The sequence below is a fragment of the Amblyomma maculatum genome, chromosome 3 (assembly GCF_055883805.1).
Source record: "Amblyomma maculatum isolate TAMU_Amacu chromosome 3, ASM5588380v1, whole genome shotgun sequence".
NCBI lineage: Eukaryota > Metazoa > Arthropoda > Arachnida > Ixodida > Ixodidae > Amblyomma > Amblyomma maculatum.
Window position 1 is genome coordinate 200,210,785 of NC_139346.1, and position 7,229 is coordinate 200,218,013.

Consider the following 7,229-nt stretch of genomic DNA (forward strand, 5'->3'; position numbering starts at 1 on the left):
AATTCGTCCGGAATTCACATCGCAACAAATGCGCATTTTATTCAATTCTTTTTTGTTTTGAGAAAAATGAAATCATTATTTTGGACCTTGGTCCTCTGTGCGCCTGACGCGTTTACATGCATTGCTATAAAGCATGTTGAGAAAATCATCTGACTCTTTATAAGTTGCGTGATTCCGAGCTTTGCAGCTCGTTCAGTCATTATTAAGACAGTTCTAATCAGGTCGGTAATACTACCTGCTGAGAAAGGTACAAGCTTCTCGGAGCATGGCAGTCCCAAAACAGAAGGCTTCTCTAGAACTACTTCGAAGACCTTCCGGTGACGAAGTTCAGCCCTTTCTCTGATGATGGTGTAGAATCTCTACTGCACTTCCGGTTGTTGGAGATCGGGCATGGCCAGGCCAAGGCTTAACCGGTCGTTGACCATTGTCACCCTAACGCTTCGCTCCAATCTTCCGGTAATTTAACGTCGTGGTATGGTGTCGTGGTCAGCTCGCATTTTCCCCGCAAATCGAAGACGATGCGCTCTGTCACTGTGTTAACCCTGCCATCATTATTTCTTGTTGTTGTTCGGTCACTTCCAAGCCGACAGGTGGAAGCGCCCCCTCCCCTCTCGCAGCCCCCGCTTGGGGACATTTTTCCTATTTTGCAATTAGGTACTTTTTTTGTGTGTGTGGACATTTCTCGCGGGGCCATTTTTCCAGGGGACGTTTTTACCCGAAGCCGGTTGGTGGCATCGGCGCGTGTCGACTCGCGCAGTATTAAGTTCGTTGTAAACTGCAAATGCTTTCACAAAGCAAAGCATCTTATTTGTTTAATTTCGGTGACAGAATGATCAAGCAGTTATTGTCACGCGCTCGAAACATAAACGATATAGAGCCAGCGAGAATTTCCAGCAAATTCAGTTGTGGCAACGTAACGATGCGCCGTTGTAACACGTCACGTGCAAGTAGACGGAGGTGACAGAGTTTGGGTTGGCTAAAAACGGCGCGCCGGTCATCGGCACCCTCACGCACGGTACTTGGCCTCGCCCACTTGACAAAAAATTACTCTCTTCATAGTTTTTCTGGTTTTATTTGTTGCTTATGTACTGGAGAAGTAGTCGATCAATCTATGTCCTTTCTCGCAGGTTACGCTCAACTGTACCCAGGCCAGCCTGTTGAAATTCCTGTTTTATGAAAACCAAAATGTTGTCAAGCACATCTATTCCTTGCCTGTTTCTCGTGCTTTTTGGGTGTCATCAACGTACAGTTTCCTACTACAACGTCGTGGTAGAAGCCAATTTATTGAAAACGGGGTGGCTTGAAGTCAGGTTACAGCAAAACTATGAAGACGGCAGTAAGTCAGGTGAGGGGGGAGAGAGCTGTGCCCCCACGTGCGAATATTTGGAGAAGGAAGTGATGCGGTGCTCCGCTGTTCTGTCGTCCCTAGTCAGAGGTTTAACATTTCTAATGTTCGAATAAATTAAATACAAATTTAGCTTCAGTTCAGTCGTTCAGTCGTGTCCGACTCTTCGTGACCCTATGGACCATATCACGCCACGCTTTCCGGTCTCTCACTATCTTCCTAACATCACATAACTTCATCTGCAGTGCCTCGAGGATGCCATCTAACCATCGCGTTCGCTGCCTACCCCTTCTCCGGCGACGCTCAACCTTTCCCAGCATCAAATCTTTCTCCAGCGACTCCTCTCTTCTCATCATATGACCAAAGTAGCTGAGCTTTAACTTTAGAATTTGACCCTCCAATGAGCAGCCAGGGTTTATGGTCGACAATATCGACTGATTTGATCTTCTGGCAGTCCAACTGTAAGTCAAAGCCTCTGGGAAGATCAGCACCTGTAACTACTGAGGGTAACAGAGTCGCTGCAAGCGGGAGTTTATCTTCGTTGGGTCTCACTCAGATAACTTGTTCGATGGGTTAAACTGAAGCTAACGTGTCTTTTATTTTAGTTCAGTTTACATAAACACTGCAGTGGCTTCTGTACCGTCACCACTTGAGTAGTTCTCTTTCTATGACAAAAGCTCCTTGGCAAACCGGTCGAGGTCGGCGTGCTGCCGGGCGCCGCGGTCTAGGTCAACGGCGCCAGTCCGTCGCATAAGCGACACACACACACACACACACACTACAGAATAAATGGGGAAGTGCTACCAGAAAAATGAGACCCACCATACACATGCGCGCCGTCGTGAAGAAGCGTTTCAACAGGGAGATGGGAAAAGGGACAAGGGGGAAGGAAGAAAGCGAAGTAGAGAGGACACGTCGTTAGGGCGAATGCACCTTGCCTCATGGTCCTTTGAAGAGAGCCGCCGAAAGCCTTGCCGCCGGGCAGCGAGGGCTGAGCCATTCGCTCCCGACAAGGGCGGAGGCGCTTCTGCGGCCTTGACAGGGTCGTTCGGGAAACAAAAGATGGGGAGCTACTGCTGCCACCCGCCCTGGCGCGAAGGCATCTTGTCTTCTCTCTGGAAGAGAAAGTCGCCTACTCTTTCTCCCAGCGGCGCGAGGTGTCTGATTGGTTTTCGTCGAGGTGGATAGCGTTTGGGAGTGAGGGGGCTTAACTGGAGGCAGCGAGGGGAGAAGCGTTGTCCCTTTCTTTCCCCTTGTCTTCTGAGTGTGGCCTGAGGTGGTACCGGCACAAAGGCGGGCGACAGAAGCGGCGCGCGCGGCCACTTTTTGGTCAATGGGCTACTCTTCGTAGCGGCTTCTCGTGCACTGTTAGCAACTGTTCGCGGAGGGGAGCGAGAAGTCAGGAAAGGGAAAGCGTTTCTTGTCCCGCCGTGAGTCTCGCGGGGAACGTGCGCGAAACAGAGGATCGGGACATTCGGTAGCCAGAGTCGAACGAGCGCGGGTGTATCTGGTTGTGACGTGTACAAGAACCGCACTCGATCATGCTACAGTTGGAGCTGGCAAACCCAACTTCGCAAGGAATACTCAACACGGCAACTTCCGACGGTGAGTCTAAATGGCTTGCCGATGCCTTCGGGCTGCGCTGAATGAGAGGAAAACCTTCGGAACTCTAAAGTTGAGCAGAATCGTCTCGGAAGGCTACACATGTTTAAGTATCACATAAGAACTAGAAACGAAAAGAAAAGACGTCTTGGATTTGGACTTGGGGGTGTCGCGTTCACGTAAGATTAGGAACACAGGCCCACAAATAAGAGGTCATATTCACTCAGAAAGGTTGCGATTCGACACCGGCTGGCATTGCCCGAATCGAACCTTGAGAAGGAACCAAACTCTGCCAGCACTAGCTGCGGGAAGGGGCAGGTGGTGATCCACGTCGCTGCTTCTCATGTAGGCCACGTAGATGCCAGCAGGGATGGTGCTACTACACATTTCTGAACGGCTACAGGAGACTGTCGCTGGAGATGGTAGACCCACTTGGATCGTCGAGAAAAATTTGCGCATGAACTAAACAATAAGCGTATCCTTTTTAGGATTATTAGCAGAGATTCCGACAATAACAAATTCTACGACGACAGCTTGTCTCGCACACACCCATTTGGCACAGTTTACTGAAGCGTTCAAAGAGCGTGATTTAAAAAAGAGTTTGTCTAAAAAAACCAAACAGAGGCGTCTTCTGCAGTAGGCCCAGATTCGAAAAGAGTACCTGAGGAAAAAAAGGATAGAAAAGGGACATTTACGCTCCTCCGCCTTTAACAGCACAACGTGACAGTGTTAACGGTTGTTGTCCGCCGGATCCATTTTCGCGTGCATGCACTTTGGCACTGACTTAGTCATCAATCCTTTAATTTGTACCTGTATTATATCACACGTACTCATCACCACAGAGTCCTAGGTACCATATTGTGTGAAAGAACGCGACTCATAGATGCCGCACAAGCGTGCCTGCAGGCCTAGGGGTAGCATGTCTTACTCGTAAACCAAAAGGTCCTGGAGGGTTCGCTTTCCTTCACTTCACCGGGTTTTCAGCTCCTGCCAAATCGACCATATCACGCGCGTTCACGTGATGTCACAGATCGTAAGACCAATCAGTGCTGCCAGCTACTTGCCAGAGCAATGCCCGTGATCTTTCGCCTACAACGCCGACGCCTGATTTTCTGGAGATTGAGCCTTTAATGGTATCACGTTGAAAACGCACGAAATTAAGCAAATGAGCTGCCGTCTTTCTAAAAGAATCCTATCATCTTTACTTCAACCCAGGAAACAGCACTTACTATGCCCTTCGCGAACTCGAAGTCTGCTCGAGTTCGTTGAATATATGACGGACTTTGCTTCAAACCTTCGTCTAATGTTCAGCACGATAACGTTAGAGGTCCTGTCCTGCAGAAAATACGAACTCCTTCTTTGCCCATCTAATTGAAATGCGGAATGATTTGTCAGTATTCATTGTGGAACAGAGGAAACAGCGTGGTCTGTATGATTTCGAACGAACTATGGATGAACATCTGTTTGAATATACCGCTTGATGCTGATGTATTCTGTGATTGTGAATAGTATTGCGGTTTTTCTATGAAGTTTTATTTCTTCATACCCTCACTGTAAGGACCATCGCATGAGGGTTGACAGTGTTGTTAAATGAATAAAATAAATAAATGTATCTAGAAGGTGATATTTGGCAGGTGACATGGTCCAGCACTGATTGGTCGGCAGGTTGTACCAACGTTGGTTGTACGGCGTCACAAGAACCCATGACGTGGCAGGAGCTGCCAAATCGCGCAGTTCCTTTTAGATGAGTGTCGAATCCGGCACCCGTGGATCTCCGAGTCAAGTCAGAAACGCTACCCCCCGGCCGTGAAGGCATGTTCGCACGACTTGCCTGGCTTACGACGGTATTATCATACCGTCGTAAGCTACAGGCTTACGACGGTATGATAATGAGTTTGTGCGAGATAATAGAGGTACAAATTAAGGAGTCAGAGTTCAAGTGAGTGGAAAAATGCATGTACGAGAACGAGGATCTGCAAGGGGAGCAGACGGACGTTATCTATTAGCACTGTTGTGTCATCGAGTTGTTTTTTCTGAACAGCACAGAACTCACGCGGCGTATTGTTCACGCAATCTTGCTTTCTGATTGATTGATTGATTGATTGATTGATTGATTGATTGATTGATTGATTGATTGATTGATTGATTGATTGATTGATTGATTGATTGAACAAACTGCATGCATTCTGCAGCATGTTAAGCGGAGCGAATAAGACTACAAGTGTTCTTTTCCTGTTTAAGTCATAACAACAGCCGCACGTGGGACGGTGACAATTTCAGCCAGCTTGTTTTTCTGACAGTGGCACTCCACAATTCCATTCTATGACCACGCCGTTCTTTTGGAAGTTGATAAAAAAAAAAAAAGAAACAGTGAAGCAAAGCAATAGAGCACAGCAAAGGCTTGAACATTATTACGATGGCCCAGTGTAAATGCGGGCAGAAAGTACAGTGTTCTGGCACTCGAATTCGTGGCCTACAGCAGCAAAACTTTGTCGCGGGCTAGTTGGTTCATGATTTCTATAACTGTAAACTGAGCTTCGCACATACGAGCATAAGAACGAGGAGGGAACAAAGAGAAGCAGGACACAGGTTAAGTATAGTGAAGTTGCGCTTGCGTACCGTTCCCCGGTATGTCTAAAAGAGGATAGCTTCGAGATCGCTGGAGAGCCTGAATGGCTGAAATCACACCGCGCGTTTCTCCGCATCTTGCTTTTGTTTCCCTGCTTTCTCGCCGTAATAGTGAAGCACGTCCGTCATCAGCCTTCCACGGTATCAATACAGTGAGTAGTTTCGGCTGCAATCATTCTCAGGCTGTGCATGCCTCTGTCTGCGGCAGAGGAGCGAACTGTGCGGCGCCTACAGACAGGAACTCAAAACACCTTGATCCCAAGGTCGATGGGCGTTGCCTGCACTGTGGAGAGATCTGCGATATCTATCACACGGTGTGAGCATTTGCTCAGAATCCTTTCCCTCTTCCTTAACCTTATCCGAGAGGCATGGGAGAATGCCCTCCTCAACTGCTCCACACTTGAGGAACAAATTTGGGCTAGTAAAGAGGGCGCAAGAGGAGGCTTCGTCGTGCGGTGTCCAGAAATAAGGATACCGACCATGTAGCGGGGTCTTCAGACTGCCAAACTTTGTTTCTGAACATTAAAAACTTTTCACCACCGCCATACCTCAGAACTTCCTCCGTCCTCGGTAGGCAGCTTTTGGGTTCTTTCCGAGGCAGTCACGTGGCAGCAAGACCCTCTATCCTCTTTACCACCTATTAAGCGTGACCGGTGGTTTCTGTTTATTCCAACTGCGATTTAAATTCTATGCAATTCAATTTATTAAATTCATTGAAACAGATTCACTATGTAATTGGGGTCCTATGACTGACGCTAACTAACGCGGTAGATACTAAGGTTAAATGCAGCACTTTTAGTTGTAGCGCATCTGAAGCCAATATCTTCGGGCGAAACCAACCTTTGCATATATTTCAAAAAACGCTTATAAATACTATAAGCATTTGCAGGTAAGTATCTTGTAAATGTACACAATAAATGGGTCGGACCACCTGGACAACAAGAGAACGCTTGTCCACGACGTTGCAAATCTTTCAGACTATAACAACCTGTTGTCAATAATCAATAGTGGGAAGAAATTAGCCCGCGTTTTATTATCACCATCGTCAGCACATCAGCTTATCTATCTCAAACGCAGGACAAACTGTGTCCTGCATCAGTTCTGCGCCTCCTTTTCCAGCAAATTACCTAATCTTATCTCTGCCGATGACGTTATACTACATACCATGGGTTACGATTTTCACTTGAACTTTATTAACTCGATATTCTTTTTCTTTTTTTTTTTTTTTTTTTTGTACGCGTTATAAGACCTCTTTCTGTCGATTTCTCCCCTGTACGCTCCCTGTATGCAAGCATTCATTTTAAGTCGGCGCTTCGTTCGCCGCATGTTCAGTGGTCTCTAGAGTTCCTCAATTTACGCAGCGATGAAGACAGAGAGCCAGCAGGCAGCGTGCCAGGACAGTGACTCCCGTCTCTGGTTGCTTAGTTCCGGGCTGCCGTCGCTTCCAGCCTCTTCGACACTGGCCTCCAGCCAGGCCGGACCTAAGCCCGGCTTCCAACCCTGGCGGGACCAGGCGCCGCTGCAGCCGCTCGTCTTCCAGGCGCAGGTGCCGTGCGCCGCGCTCGCGGGAGTCCAGTTGACACTCCTGAACCGCAGCCTTTGGGAGAAGTTCTACGCCACGGGCAACGAGATGATCATCACCAGGCCGGGAAGG